The 15950-nt window shown below is 41.4% G+C and overlaps 1 protein-coding gene across 8 annotated transcripts in view; it reads right to left on the bottom strand.

The window, feature by feature from the left end:
* ZHX3 (zinc fingers and homeoboxes 3) overlaps window positions 1-15950 on the bottom strand; it is a 70099-nt gene that overhangs the window by 44802 nt on the left and 9347 nt on the right. Inside the window, exons 1-2 of one of the 8 annotated variants that reach the window (XM_053251007.1) lie at window positions 3177-3579; window positions 1438-1558 (exon numbers count right to left, since the gene is read on the bottom strand). The exons of 2 other annotated variants lie outside the window; for them this stretch is intronic. The gene's annotated coding sequence lies outside the window, so the exon portion shown is untranslated. Of the gene's footprint in view, window positions 1-1437; window positions 1559-3176; window positions 3580-6778; window positions 6929-15950 lie in introns of those variants that run through there. 5 more of the 8 variants (XM_053251006.1, XM_053251005.1, XM_053251004.1 and 2 more) reach the window with 5 other exon arrangements.

The following is a 15950-nucleotide window of genomic DNA, read 5'->3' as shown; positions in this document are numbered from 1 at the left end:
ACCACTGCACCACCAGGGGCGAAATCTGTATCATTCAAGAACCTCTGCAGCTGGGATGCCACCACACACTCTATCACCTTGCCCATAAAGGGAAGGTTAGATACAGTTGTCTAGGTTGGAGGAATCAAGGGAGGGCTTTTTTAATAATGGTCTTACCATCGCCTCCTTGAGGCACGATAGCATCTTGCCCCCCTTAATGAGGCATTGATAATCACCTCCAACCATCTACCTGCCCCCTCCCTGGCAGCTTTTATTAGCCATGAAGGACAAGGGTCAAGAGCGCATGATGTCGCCCGCACACTGCCCAGGATCTTGTCCACATCCTCAGGCTGCACCAACTGTTGAACAGTACAGCTGTACAGTTAGTTACCTGTATCCTGCATTTCAAGGGACCTGTACCCAAGTTCAATGCAGGTACAGTCATTCACAAAACATGTATGTGTTCACAAATATCTGAACACATATAGAAAATAGCATCTGAATAGGGCTCATGATTCATGAATTATTCTGCACTGGGCTCATTGTGAATCAACAGCTGTAATTATTGTTGATGAAGAAAAAGACGACTGGCCCAGCCTAGTCCCTTCCTCATCAGCAATAAATGCAGCTTACCATGCCCAGGACTACTGCCAATGGGCAGGAAGTAGCCGTAGGAGACTGGATCATCCCCTACACTTTATTCATGTACTTTCATAATTAATTCTACATGGCTGTCAACTATATTCACAAAACAATTGCAGTATTCATACATTTTTTAAGAAGTGTATGTAACCAGATTCAGGGGTTTCAAGAAAACAGATAAAGCAACTGTTAACCTTGACATCAGCCTTGGTTTTTCTACAGTGGTAACTGCAGAAGACTAGATTAGGAATAGGGAGCGATGGTAGTGCATTTGAGAGGGAATGGTCATCATCTACTGAATATGTCCATTCCTCATTTTTTGTTCTTTTGCAACATCCTTTTGTCTTCTACAGAAATCTATTTCCAGCTACAATTCCATAGTCAAAGCTGAGATGCTTAGGGAACTGTGTAGTCCACATACTGGTTTATTGACAACTGGTTTGGTTTAATGAGAAAACAATAGTATATGTTTTACAGAATCCTAGTTTTACAATTTTCACATGTTGAAGTGATTCAGATTATAAACTCTTATATAGCTGTTCAGAATTAAATGAAATGAGGAGTTTAGACATAACTGGATTAGAATGAGCTTACATTCAAATCTGCTTAACAATCAAATATCAGCCTAAAACCACATACATTTATTTATTACATTTATCTCTTCCCTTTCTTCCACTGAACTCAAGGCAGAGTTCCCAGGCAGTCTCCCATTCAGGTACTGATCAGACCCAGATTTGCTTAGCTTCAGCAAGGTAGCTGCATCATGTGCCTTCAGACACACATTCAGTTTAAAGGACAGCATGTAACTCACATTACCTCCAACTTTGCTTCTTGTTACAGGGAAATCAAAGGCAGGCTAAGGAAGCCTGGCAGGGATTATATGTGTTTTCCAAGCACAACCAAACACAAGCTGCCACTGCCATGTGACATGTCAGCCCTAAAGGTAGAGCAAACACATTATATAAAACTTTAAAATTGTATTTTTTAAAAAAGCTTCTATATTCACATTAAACATGAAAAACCTCTGCAGGAAACGAAAGATTGTTAGTGACGTCACTAAGGGCACACATCCAAAGACAGCTGCTTCACATGCTACTAGTTACGTGCTGTAGTGCATAATTGTGACACACTGTGAGAAATGGATCAGGGAAGTCGATATCTTTCCTCAGGCAGCATCCCTGATGTACTCACCAAAGACCAGAGGAAGGCAACCTCTTGGGCACTCCAGATGTTGTTGAACACACTAAAGACTATATAGTACACAAGTTATAGCACCCGAATATTAATAAATAGTGGCTGAGGATGATGGGAGTTGTAGTTCTACAACAACGGGAGTGCCAAAGGTTGCCTGCCCACAGCTAGCTGCCCTGCTGGCTTCATGGTCCAACAAGAAGCCAACATGGGCTATGAATCTAGAAACAGATGTCCTGAAGCAGATCCCTCAATCCCTAGAATTAGAGCTACCTGGATGTGCTTTCTGGGAGGCTCTGTACATGGTGACTGCTGCAGGGACAAGTGGAGTTACGCTGGTATAATGTGTGCATATAATACAATCATATATACTAGCTGATCCGGCACAGAGCATCTGCGCCCCTAGTTCTTCCTGTCTCTCCTTCCCATCTTCATCCACCCTCCCTTCAGCCCCAGTCAGTTCTCTCCCCGCCACCACCCGGCCACCTTCAGCTCCAGTCCATTCTCCTCCGCCAGACAGTCTGGCCGGCGCTTTTCCTCCCTGCCCACTGGCGGCACTTTCCTTCCCACACACACCCTTCACATGCACACTTTACACAGTGGGAAGCATCAGTGTAATACTAGCATTTCTCCTGATAATCTTAACGTAGCACTGCCCTTACAATGGATAGTTTCCCAGTGACATTTCACAAGAGCCAAATCTATGCTTTGTGTAATTATCATCAGCAATTTAGTTTGATTTAAAAAAATAATCACAGATATCAGGATGCTGTAATAAGCTGTAAGAAGAATTTCAGGAACACTTTACCAAATCAGTAGGTTAAGGGGAGGTGGGAAGAGAAGACAGGTGAGAAAACCAATACATTGCATAGTTGTCTGGAAATATTGAGGGTATATATCTCTCCTGCTAACTTGGCAAAGAGGCACCTTTTAAACTTGGTGATTCTCTTTATTTAGCAGGGGGAGAGTAACTGGCCCTATCCACCCCCAGCACAGTACCTCCAGTGACTGTTGCTGGTGTCTGTCTCATGTTTCTTTTAGATTGTGAGCCCTTTGGGAACAGGGATCCATCTTATGTATTTATTATTTCTCTCTGTAAATTGCCCTGAGCCATTTTTGGAAGGGCAGCATAGAAATTGAATTATTATTATTATTATTATTATTATTAATAATAATAATATAATATATTCTAGAAAACTCTAAAGAAACATTCAAGAAAACAGAAGGGGGGATTCTGATGACTATACACAAGTTATTATGGTGCAAGTCAAGATAGCCATAATACTAGACTATCTACTGTATATACTTTAGCATTATAAACCTGATAAAAGAACAGGAAGTGAAAATGAGTAGGTTTCACTCACTCACTCTTACTTCTTTTTCTGGGTTAAACCCAGCTTACCACCTTTCTGCAGCTAGAAGTGGAGGTACGGTGACAATGGGGTTTAACCACAGCGTTACAGATTTTACACTGCAACAAATTTTTAAGCGGCTACCATGTCTGTTCCAATAGTCCTAATCCAACTAATATTGCGCTAAAATGAGCCAAAAAAGTATTTACGAATGATGGCACAGTGGCAGGATGGACTCTTACGACTTTTGAAGAAAAAAAGTCAGTTCCTTTCTCTAGATCAACTTTTCCTGCTCTTGGGAGAGAGAGAAATGCCCTCTTCTACCAGACCTCTGCAGGAGGCATACAGATACTATTCCTGTTTTTTCAGCTCAGACTTGGAGATCACTTTCACAATATTTAACCCACTCCTACACAGCAAGTTCCAAGACCGTCTGGTAACTACAACAGCAGAATGTGGTTTGTGATGTCACAGCAACCTCTACGAAAGCACATCATGTTTTCCAGACTGTAGCCATATCCCCATGGGACAGTTCTTCAGAAGGCACCCAAGACCACACTTTTGTATTGACTCACAGATTAAAGATATGTAATATTTTGAAACTCTGGCACCACAACAGAACAGTCACTACTTTAAACTTGCATCTAGTGTTCACAGGTGGGCGGGGTGTGTGTGTGTGTGTCCCTGCTACAAAGAATGTTTATTTTTTAAATGGTTAAAATTTCGACACACTTTGGAAAGAGACCAGCAATGAGTGCCAAGACCTTGACCTATGAAGTTACCAAGTATTTGCCAGGAAAAGTTTGATGCATAATGAGAGAGTAAGCTATGAAAAGTGCTGAGCAAGTAGGTTTTACTTTGAAAAGCCTGTATAACAAAGTCCTGCTACTATGTACGATGCCCTGAAATTCTTCTAGGCTGCTTATTGTTAATTCTCATTATGCAACAGGGGCAATTAGAGTGGACTATAGGCCTGAAGCCAAAGAACTGGCTGGTTATTTCAAAATCAACATGTGATTCCTTAGCTCTAGAGCTCTCCTCTCTGCCCTTCTCTCATTCCTGAACCACCATTTTCACCAAAGTTCTAACCCTTGTGTTCTAATCCATCCACCCCCACATCTCTTGGTGTGCTGTTTGCTTGGGTCCCCAGCTCCCAATTTCATGGGCTCATGCTTCTTCCACCCCTCCTTTGCAAGTTCCTCCTGCCTGCTCTCAGGGGCGAATTAGCCTTTTTGCTGCCCATAGGCAAAAAGGATTCCCCCCCCCCCCAAAAAAGCCGCTGTGAGACTGGTGGCTGTAGATCTCAGGAAGAAGTGGTCGAGCAGAAACGTTCCCCCTTTGCCCAGGGAGCAGCAGCGAGGGTGGGGACAGGGGCAAGAAGAAAGTCCCCCCCATGGTATGTTTGTGTGTGTGTGTTTTAAACTGCCACTGTGTGGTGTGCTCCTTCCAGCTGCCCTCCCTCCTCCCAACTGACTGTGCGGGCCTCTCACCTCTCTGCTGAGCAGCCCTTTTCTGGCCTTCTTCCATGTGGAGGAAGGAGAAAGGCAGAACTCGGGAGGCCTGTGCAGTCAGTTGGAAGAAGGAGCTTGCCACTTCCATCCCAGTAAGAGGGGAACTCTCCACTCCTGCCCCCCCCCCCGTGCCACAGCCTCCACCACCAGTGCCACGCCCCATCCCACCCTTCCTCAGGATTTGTTAAGGGGAACTCTCCCCTCCTCACAGCTACTGCAGTGGCGGTTTTTTAAAAAAAAAACACACACACGGGGGGGGGCTTTCTCCTCATCCCACCCTCACTGTAGCTGCTGCCGCCATCCCCAGAGAGGGACAGAAAAAATTGCCGCTCCTCAAATTGTGCTGGCATAGGCAGATGCCCCCTCTGCCTCTCTGGTAATCTGCCACTGCCTGCTCTGTGCCTCTAGAATCTAGCAGCTCAGTCAAAGGCAGCCAAAGCCTATTAGGAACAGAAACACATTTTGCCAATGACAATCTGAGACTACTATCACAAAATCCCATACTGAAGGGGTTCTCAAATTTGGGTCTCCAGATAATGTTGAACTACAGCTCACATCATTCCAAGACATCTGGGGACCCAAATCTGAGAACCCCTGCCTTATTGCATTGCTATATAGATATCCATATCAGAAGCATAGATTTGCATGCATTCACCTAAATTTAATGAATGAACAGTGTATGAGGTCAATATTATTTTCCCATTTAGCCACACAATGTTATATGTCCACATAGCAAGCCACTTTTTAATGAAACCTTTTACTCACCACAAAAAGGAACCTCCTTATTTCAGTGATCTTTCAGCATATGAGCAGTTCACCTCTTTAAAGTGCAGCTTGCCAAAAATGTTGGAGGGATCACTGCTGATCATGCTGGGATTCACCATTGTTCATGCAAAAAGCAATTTTTCAGAGGGGTGGCTTGGCTTCGGAAGGAGTTTTGTTCCCTTTCCCGACAGCCAAAAAACTGTCATGCCCAAACTTGACATTCATGAGAACTCACAATAGCAGTATCACATTCTGAAGGTTTCCCCACCTTTATACATCAGAGTTTCTTCTGGCCATTCACACATTACACATTCTCATATGTTCATGTAATTTCCGTCACCTACCTAACCACACTTTCACAAATTGAATATGAGTTCCACCATGTATGTGTGTGTGTGTGGCGGGGGGGGGGGACGACACAGCTGTGATTCATAAATGTACAAGCCCTTCATAATCAAATCATATTTATTTCCTACTCTGTTATAACCCCTCAGCTCCAGAAACCCAAAACGACATCTATGCCCAAACATGGCTCTAGCTACTGAGCAATCTGGACCACAACCTATAAGAGCATTTTATCACCCAAGCAACTTTCTAGCTTTGGAATCGCCTACTTGGGAAATTCCAAAAATAAGTAGGACATGCATCTTTCAGGAATGCTCTGCATATTGCAGATCCTGCCCTATGGCAAGGGGGGTTGCAAGGTAGCTGATGGTCCCTTCCAATAGGAAATGCATGAATATTCCTCCCTAAAAGCCAGAAGCTGCAATTCTGAATCCAGGAACTATCTCCACTGTTCCTTTATCATCACCGGAATGGTACAACCATTACAGAAGCCACCGAGCTGCATTCAGTTACTGAGTTTGAGTAATATATTAGGATTATGCCACCCGTAAAAAATGGTCCTTAAAATGCATGAAAATTACAATTAGAAAAATAGTGATGTGAAAACAAGTATGCCAATTCTTAAGCAACTTAAAGCAGTTTACTTTAGGACAGAGGAACCATAGATCAGTGGTAAGAACAGGTTCAGAAAGAACAGTTTTGTAGCTTGGGAGTGCTCTTGGACCCAGGTCTCACCCTGGTGCCTCAGGTGGAGGCTATGGCCAGGAGTGCTTTTTACCAGTTGTGATTGATTCAACAACTCCACCCGTTCCTTGAGGAAAATGACCTGAAAACAGTGGTACACCAGCTTGTAATCTCCAGGTTGGACTACTGCAATGCGCTCTATGTAGGGCTGCCTTTGCTCATAGTTCAGAAACTTCAGTTTGTTCAAAATGTGGCAGCAAGATCGATCTCCAGGTGATCCCAGAGAGACCACATCATACTGGTTATTACCTTAAAGCCCTGAATGGCTTAAGTCCAGGTTATCTGAGAATGCATTTCTCTACAAGGTCCCCACCATTCAATAAGATCATCAGGAGGGATCCGTCTTTGGGTGCCACCGGTTCATCCTTCATCTGGTGGCAACGTGCAATCAGGCCTTCTCAGTTGTTGCCCCTGAGTTGTGGAACACGATCCCTATGGATATAAGAGGATTATCTTCTTGGAGGCCTTCAGGAGAGCTTTAGACCCATCTTTTTAACCTGGCTTTTAATGATATCTAGTTTCAAATTTTAATTTGAATCTGGTTTAAATGTGTTTTTTATTTTCATTGTTTTTTGTGTTTTTTATTCTAATGTTAACCGAATGAGCCACTTTAGAAAGGGCAGTATATAAAATGAATGATTGAATGAACGAATAAATATTTAAAGAAATGTTCATGTTTTGAATACAGAATGGTTCAGTGCCTAGCTTCAACAGCTAAACAAACTAACAGAAAAAGTCAGGTAGTAGATTCATTCATTCATTTGATTTCTATACCGCCCTTCCAAAAAGTGGCTCAGGGTGGTTTACATGGAGAAATAACAAATAAATAAGATGGAACCTGTCCCCGAAGGGCTCATAATCTAAAAAGAAACATAAGATAGACACCAGCAACAGTCACTGGAGGTACTGTGCTGGGGGTGGACAGGGCCAGTTACTCTCCCCCTGCTAAATAAAGAGAATCACCACGTTAAAAGGTGCCTCTTTGCCAAGTGAACAGGGGTGACAAGAAAGACCTCTGCCTGAGAGCTTGGTGAGTCACAGAATACTGTGACTCCCAGTCTCAGTATTATATTAGCTAGATGGCCATCTAGCTAATATAATGGCATAAAGCAGCTTCACATGCGTAATCTCTTTGAATTAGATGTGCATCTTTCTCTTTTGACAATATATTTTAAGGTACACGTGCAATATCATGGTACATATCTGTACCCAAAAATCATGAAAAAAGCAGTATATGAAACTGAAGTAATGCTAGCATTTCACTGTATGTCTAAGGCTGGAAGCTATACACTAGAATATTTCAATTTAAGATTCTTTGTAATTCTTTCTGGGTCATAAAAGGATAATAGTATAGTTCATTGATATCCACGGCCAATCAAACATCATGCAGGACTATGACACTAGCCCAGGCAGCACCCGATTCTGCTGCAACAAAAAGACACATTCATGACACATTCACGCAGCATCGGCCTAGGCAAGTCAATGAAAGTGGCAAGAAATTATTTGTCCATGTCAAACACTGGGGTAGGGAATAAGGAAGCGAGATTGTATAACTTTAGAGTTCAACAGATGCCTCAAGCCTCTTTCCACCATAGAAAACTGGAGATGAAATATTTTCTTTAACTTTCCCCCAACAATTTATCTTTGATTTCAATGCAAATTAGGGGAGGAATATAGCCTTATGTACAGTGTGCACTTGTGCAGTGCTGTACACAGTTATTCACATGTTATGTTGAACACAGGTAAAGCTGTACACTTCTTATTTGTACCATGCATTTGAGGGTCCTGTATCCACTTTTAAAATGAATACAGGCGCAGTCATTCACACCAACATGTGCATAGACATCTGTACAACATAATGTCTGAACAGGGCTTATATCTTAAACAATCATAGGTTCAAATCCCGACTCAGCCACAAATCTCAGCAGGTAACCCTAAACCAGTTTTACATTATCTCTCAGCCTAACCTACCTCACAAGGCTGTCAGCTTTGTGGAAGGAGGGTGGGATAGAAGTGTAATTTAGAACCTGAAAAAACTGAAATGTATCTTCAGTTGGTGCTTGAATACACAATCTTCCAGCTTAACTGAGAGACCCTTATGTAAAGCTAATAATGGGTTCTGGGCTACTGTAGCGGCAAGTAGAAGGGAAAGGGATTATATAGGGATTTTAACCACACCTTTCAAACTATCACAAGTTAGGCAGACAGGCCAGCACTAAGACAGGCCAGCAGTTTGGGGCCGAGTTGCTTTTGTTCTAGCTGGCACAAGACCACTCTTGTGCCAATATGTAAAATTGAACTTGCATGATGCTACAGCAATTGGAAGTGATGGCCGCAGCATTGTGCAAGTACAACTGTGCAACTTCACATGAGCATTATTGCGCAACAGTGCTGGCATTGTTTAGATGCCCACAGCAGCACAGGCTGTGCAGAACTGCCCACGTTGCACTGTACATCATGTTAGCCACCAAAATGAAATTTAACAGACAATAAAAATCAGTAGACATCTCCCAAGACAGCCAGATTTATTTAATTTACTACATTGTTAAGTAGTAAATAACTCCTTCAAGGAGTTCAGAGAATTGTATATGACTAGGTTTGTCTTCACAACAACCCTGTAAGGTAGGTTAGGCTGAGAGGTAAGTGACTGGCTCAGTCACCCAGTGAGTTTCATGGCTGAGTGGACATTACAACTTGGGTTTCCTTTGTCCTAGTTCAACACTCTAAGCAAGCAGATATGCTCTAGGCTGATTTCTTGATCGCTTAAATCACGGTTTTGAAAACACTTGAATGTACCCCCAGACTGTTTTTAGATTAGCTTTCCATCAGACAGGCTTTGGGGAGTAAACTGGAAGAAAGCCCAACCAGAGGGGAAGAAGCAGACTCGAGGCATTTGTGAGGAGAAACCGCAAGCAAAGATGGGGTACACCTCTCTCCAGGTCACTCCTTTCCCCCTGAAAATACCCAGCTTGGGTTCTCAGCCAACACTCACTGGGGAGAACACACATTTGCCAAAGTAATGTGTAGCTTTCTCCTTTAGTTACCTCTGCTTAGAAACACCTTGTTTCTCAAATCAGCTGAAAAGGAAGCATGTGGACAGTTAGCTAATGAAAGGTCAATTCACATATGCACCAGCGTAAACCATTTTGCCTAGCCAGCAATTGATATTTCTTCCCGTCTTATAGAAGGTTGGCAGAAAGACTCAAGACCTTGGGGAAGGAAGATTATTCTTTCCATTTCAAAATATCACCCACAACATGAAAAACCGAATATTGAGGGGAAGTGTTAGAAGAAAGTTTTTTGAACTTGTCACGGCCTGGTAGTAACCAGCCCTGTGAGTAAGGAGGGGAAGGCAAGCAAACCAACCTCTTGCTTCTCCCACAAAGTCTTTATTCCCTGGCTGCCTGCACCAAACAACCCACAGTATCTCTGAATCTCCGAAAATAACTCAGGTAGAGTGGTATGCTAAGTAAGTGTGAGGTGGGGTATGGAACAGAACTCAGAGACCACAAACATCTTGAACAAAAGTTATTTCTTTACTTTAAAATAAACAGAATACAATTTATAATAATCTTGATCTTAAAGATGTACACTTTTGCTTTGAAACCAAATCAACGGCTTTGATTTCTCAGATTTTCCAAAAGTGGAGGGAGGAATTTAACACAATTCCCCTTTACTGCTTCAAAATATTTAGAAGTCTTATTTCACAGTCCTGTCCATCTAGGTGATAATTCCCGAGAGTTTGCACCCAGTGGTATAATTAGTCGAATACTTTATAATTCTTAGCACTATAACGCTTTCCCACAAACTATCATTACTGTGCCAATAAGGATTTGCGGGGTGGGGGTGAGGAAGAGAAGAACACTTGAATGACGTAAAGCAAATCTGTGTTTACTTAAACCAAAGGAAATAATATATGGAACAGGATCTTTGTATGGAAGAGGATCTTTCATACCAAAAAAAAAAAAAGTTAGTCTCCCATGAAGATCTATTTTCCAAATGAACATTTAATCACAAGTGATCAAGGGTCCTTTCTCAGCCAATCTCTCTCCAGAGAAAAGCAATGTGCAAAAGATCTATATATGACTCTACTCACAAGTCATATTAAGAGTATATGGTAAAAAAAGGAACAGCTGCTTGAAATACCCATCTTTGACTTGCAACTGAGAGTGTGTACAAATCTTTACTAATAGCTATTTTATCCAAGTACCTGTCACCATACGAGTCCCCCACTCTAAGTATTTAGACCAACTGATCGGACTCTGCTCCAAATGCAACACCCTTTGAAGCCAGGCTACCTGCTAAAAGACGCAGAGTCCATAATGTGGAACTCCCTCCCAAAGGAAGTTCACTAGATTCCTCACGGTTGGCTTTTAGAAAGCTTGTCAAGATTTTTCTTTCAAAAGGCCTTTGGGCAAGCTAGTATTTTCAGGCTGGTGGTCTTAGCGGTTTAGTGCTGATGTTCTTGTCAGTTTCCTGCCAAATGTTTCAGCGATTCTCACCCAATTGTTCTGTTTCTACTTTATCATGCTTTAGTAGCACTAAGAAAAAAAGGACGACACTTTTCCATAACAAAGATGCTCAAAGTTGCAGATAATAACAGTCAGAACTTTGAAAACAACCAAACACAATGGAAGATTATAGCAATTATATCTGCCGTTTTATTTTGTGAGCTGATTTGAAAAATCTAGCACTGATTAAAAGGCAGGATACAAAATCAATAAAGCAAGGAAAGTGACCACAAGCGGAAAGTGACCACAAGCTTGAATCAGCCCTGTGCAAAGAGTCCACTACTCAGGGTCTTTCCATCTTTAAAATAAATAAATATGTATAAATATGTACACAGCAGATCTTCTCTCCAGACTTGCCACTTCAAAGTCTTTAAGTTCCTAGCATAAAGCACCCACAGGCATTATATTAGCTTTTTTATTCCCCGTAAAAAAACGTTTTCAGGCCATGGATAGAGGTGAGTTTTGTTTGATCTAGAAACCTAAGCAACTATAGATAATTGCAGGCTTGTTACCAAAGGCATTTCGGTTGCATGCAAGGGTGACTGCAGAAAGTGAAGGAGACTTTTGTGGACAAGGTAATTCATATCATGACCTTAAACAGCTTTAAACAGCTGCCTTCTTATTTTGTTAATCAGAAATAGCCAGTTTGTTTACTGTCCTGAGTTGATCTTTCTTGACCACTAATACAGAAGTGTTTTTAACTTTCCTTTCCCTGGCTTTTTACCTGTTTTAAACAGCAATAGGTTTAGTCACCAACTGCTTTAAGTCAGAGTCCATGTTGCCTAACATACACAACCAGATGGCCATAACAGATCACCATTAATATTATTTGGCTGTGCATACACACACACTGACCCAAACCATTACTTTTGATGTATTTCGTACTCCTGACCTCTCTCACTGTCACTCTCTTCTAGAGCAGCAGGACTATTAACTTGAGGCAAGTGTGTATGCAGACATTACCTACCTTAACTCCCACAAGGTTTCCTATGGATAAGCACACCACACATCCTATTTACTCATATCTTCATATATTCAAAGGCTATTTATTCCGCCTCAAAAGAAGGCTTCTTCAAAGTTATAATTTAGTAACAAATCCTGATAAGTTTAACTTTCAAGCCTCCCCCACCCCATAGGTGGCTCTCCCACTACAAATTTAATATGGGTGTTCAAAATGTTGTGGTTTGATAGTTCTGTATTTGGAATGCAGGCTCTGAGAGGAAGAGTACTATTCTGAGTATTCAGACAGTTTTGGATTGCTTCCAAGAGGTAAAAAAGAAAAGGGATGATGTAATCTGATCACAAACGCAGTTTTCTCAGGAAACAATTAAGTCAGTTTCACAGTCCTCAGAACAGCAGGTCCTAGACTAGATACAATATAAACAACCTCAAATTTAGTGAAGTGTCTGGTTTAATATAAGGAGTTCAGAACCTGGTGAAACAATCTTTCCACAGCCTCAGAAGTGTTTACACACCAGAAAAAAGTGAATGCTAATGAACTGTACTAGTGATAACAAATTATATTTGGGCCCTGGGTTTTTAAGAGAACGGCTTCTTCGTAATGAACCCCGCCACCCATTGAGATCATCTGGAAAGGTCCGTCTGCATTTGCCACCGGCTCGTCTGGTGGCTACTCAGGGACCGGCCTTCTCCGTTGCTGCCCCGAGGCTTTGGAATGCACTCCCTAGTGTAATAAGAGCCTCCCCATCTCTGACATCCTTTTAAAAGTCCTTAAAGATGCATTTCTTCACCCAGGCTTTTAACTGATATTGTTTTGATTGGTTTGAATGTTGTTTTTAGAATATTGTTTTAAAATTTTTAAATTGTGTTTTAGATTTCTTGCTTTTAAATTTTTGTTTTGTTTTGCTTTTGTTTTTAATTAATGTTTTACTTTTTAAATCTTGTTGTAAACCACCCAGAGACATTTTGGGCAGTGTAAAAATATGATAAATAAATAAATATATGAAAGATAATTTGAATGTCACTACATCTGCGAATATACCTTGCACTCATCAGCTCAACTAAGCTAAATAAAATGCATCTGGCTTGCATTTCTGACCATATTAAGTTTATTGATGGAAAGACATACACCTCTTCCTGTTGTGTAGGAGTCGGACACTTTGTGTGTCTCTACTCCCACATAAGATTTATTACACTGGCCCTGTTCAAATAATCCAGCAAACCATCATTTGTTGGACTCAGAGTGAGCAATAAATCCACATGCTCCTCCTCCTTTCTCTTGTGACATCCAAACAGGGAAACTGTGGTTTAACAAACTAGGAAGCTCTCTATTTATCTGGGTATGTGAGGGGAAGAGGGAGTGTGGGCTCCTTCCTCATTCACTGTTCCTTCCTCATTCATTCGTGATTCAACAAACAGTGGCTTGCTGGATTGTCTGAAGCTTCCTACGTGGAAAGCAGTAAACTACAGTTCAACATAGCTCTAGTGCATACAAGAGCCAACAGAGGTTGCCACATTTCTTCAACATTAGGAAATACTTTACACATGCATGTCTATTTTCTACACCAACCAGTCCCACCACTGAAGTGTATAAAGCAGCCCGTTTGTAGTGATTTCTGCAAAGGCACCAAAGTAATGACAATCCAGTTCAGACAGCACTGTTAGTTTGATACTATAGTCAATATGACAATATATTTATGCCATGAAAACAACAGGGATGTTCACCTGTGGATTGCTCCATATCTTCAGCTTATTGCGATACCAATATTTTCAGCAGTCAGGTTTGTAATGCCAGCGCACCAAATTTTTCCAGAGAAAATATCAGGGATCTCACTGCATCCTCTTACATCACAGGGTTATCCCAGTGGCAACAAAACAAAGCAAGAAACACACCCTATAAGATGTGTTTAAGATCATATTTAAATGCCAAACATTCAGAGAAGGGGGTGTCTGGCAGGAGCCAGTTGCCACCTCCAATTGAGCCAGTCATATTGAATTCAATGGGGCATACTCCCAGATAGTGGATATAGGATTGCAGGCTCCGCCATCACCCCACCCCCTAAAAGAGGTCCTGCAGACACCCATACAGGCCTGACAGGCACATGGAGTAGAAAGGCAGGCAACTTTAATACAGAAGGACCTTGATATTTGCAGGGGTTCCATTCCTGGCTCCAGCCATAAATATCAAAACTGTGAATATCGAGGCATTAAAGTCAATGGGATTGTGGGGGTTAGGTTCCCAGTTGGCCAGAAATTGCTCAAAAATGGAAAATTGTCAAGTTTGGGGGGAAAACATGTGAGGGAGAGTTCCATACGCTGTTTTGCTGCTCCTCCTGAGGGGCACTGTGCCCCAGAATGCCCCCAAATTAACCCAAAATTGCTGGAGGTTTTCCCCTTAAACAGAGCCATTTTGTGGCTCCAAGAAACAAAATGGTGGCCAAAAATGACCTCCGCGGTCATTTCTACTCCCCCCCCCAACCTGTGGATACATGAGACCAACATGTTTTCTGTTTGTTTGTTTCCCTTTTCCCACATGCCAAGGTTTAGTGTCTTTTCCCCGACCACGGATATTTGAATCAGTGGATAACGAGGTTTCCCTGTATGCATTTACAATGTTAGTGCACTGATCTGGCATAAAACAGATATCTATTCTGGTGAGATAACAGTCTATTTCAAGTTCTCACCAGAATGCAGGCTAGTACCACCATACTGATAGTAGTTGATATATACTATAAATGTGGATACTATCAGAAGAGGTGTGGAATTAGATAAGATAGAAGTTGCAGGGTAATTACTGGCATATGCCCTCCAAATCCCACACTAATATTTGAAAATTATTTCCCTGACATTTCTCAACAGAATAATCTTAATAAACCTCAAGCACCTGAGTCTCTCTTTTGAACTAGCACACATGAATTGCCAACATGCTATATTAACGTTTAGTGAACGCAAAGCAAACCATGGATGAATTCTCACTGGTGATCAGGGTATATCCTATGATGGTTCCAATGTTAAACCAAAGAAAGGCTATCACAGGATGTATCCTGATCACCACTGGAAGATAATATTATGTATTTCCAGTAAAACTGCCGTACCAGACCATGCTAACATCTATTTTATTTAGATTATGTTGGGAGATTAAACAACAGTATCACTGGCCAGTGGACAAGGCAGTCCAATATGCATATGAACTCTTGCAAAGTTTACCCTCATACTTCTTAAACACTAAGCCACATAAAAGATGAAGCATAGAAAGCACCCTAGAAAGGAGGTAAGATTCAAAAGTGATATTGAGATGCAGCAGCCCTATTAGAAGCAAGTCTGTTCTCCAAAAATAATTGACAAATCTTTTTGTCAATTCTTTGGAAGTGAATATGGAAATGGTTAATATCTTACTTTTGAAGCTTATTAAGAGCCAGATGGCTCAGTACTGTATTAGCACACCAAGGCTGCAGTACAGTGCTAGAACATTTGAGTCATTATTGACTCAGGAAATAAGCCACTCCATGTATTCTCCATGCTTCCCTAGGTGATTTGCTTTTCTTAAGAATTCAACCCAAATATTGAACAGCCCTTAAACTCGAACAAGCTGCAGACAACATGACTGTCTTCTAAACCAGTACCCAGGAAGAAGTAGAGAACATCACTGTTAATATTGAAAAAGAATGTGGTTTAGACTTGTAGTTCAAAATAGCATGCAGGAAGATTAATATCACAAACATATATGTTTCTTGTTCTCATAGCTAGAAAGTGTGGTTAATTTGACTGATCAAAGTGAAATAAAACAAACCAGAGCCCCTGAAGTTATGATTAACCACATTTGTTCCTCCTGCAATAGATAGGATGCCAAAACCTCCAGCACAGAAGACGGATGTTAAAACACCATTAAAGTTTTCAGAAACAAAGGAAGCAAAAAGGAGGATTACTGTCTAATAAACAATTTAAGTTCA

The sequence above is a fragment of the Hemicordylus capensis genome, chromosome 4 (genome assembly GCF_027244095.1).
Source record: "Hemicordylus capensis ecotype Gifberg chromosome 4, rHemCap1.1.pri, whole genome shotgun sequence".
NCBI classification, from domain to species: domain Eukaryota; kingdom Metazoa; phylum Chordata; class Lepidosauria; order Squamata; family Cordylidae; genus Hemicordylus; species Hemicordylus capensis.
The sequence above is the reverse complement of the archived record's forward strand: the minus strand, read 5'-3'. Positions and strand labels throughout refer to the sequence as shown.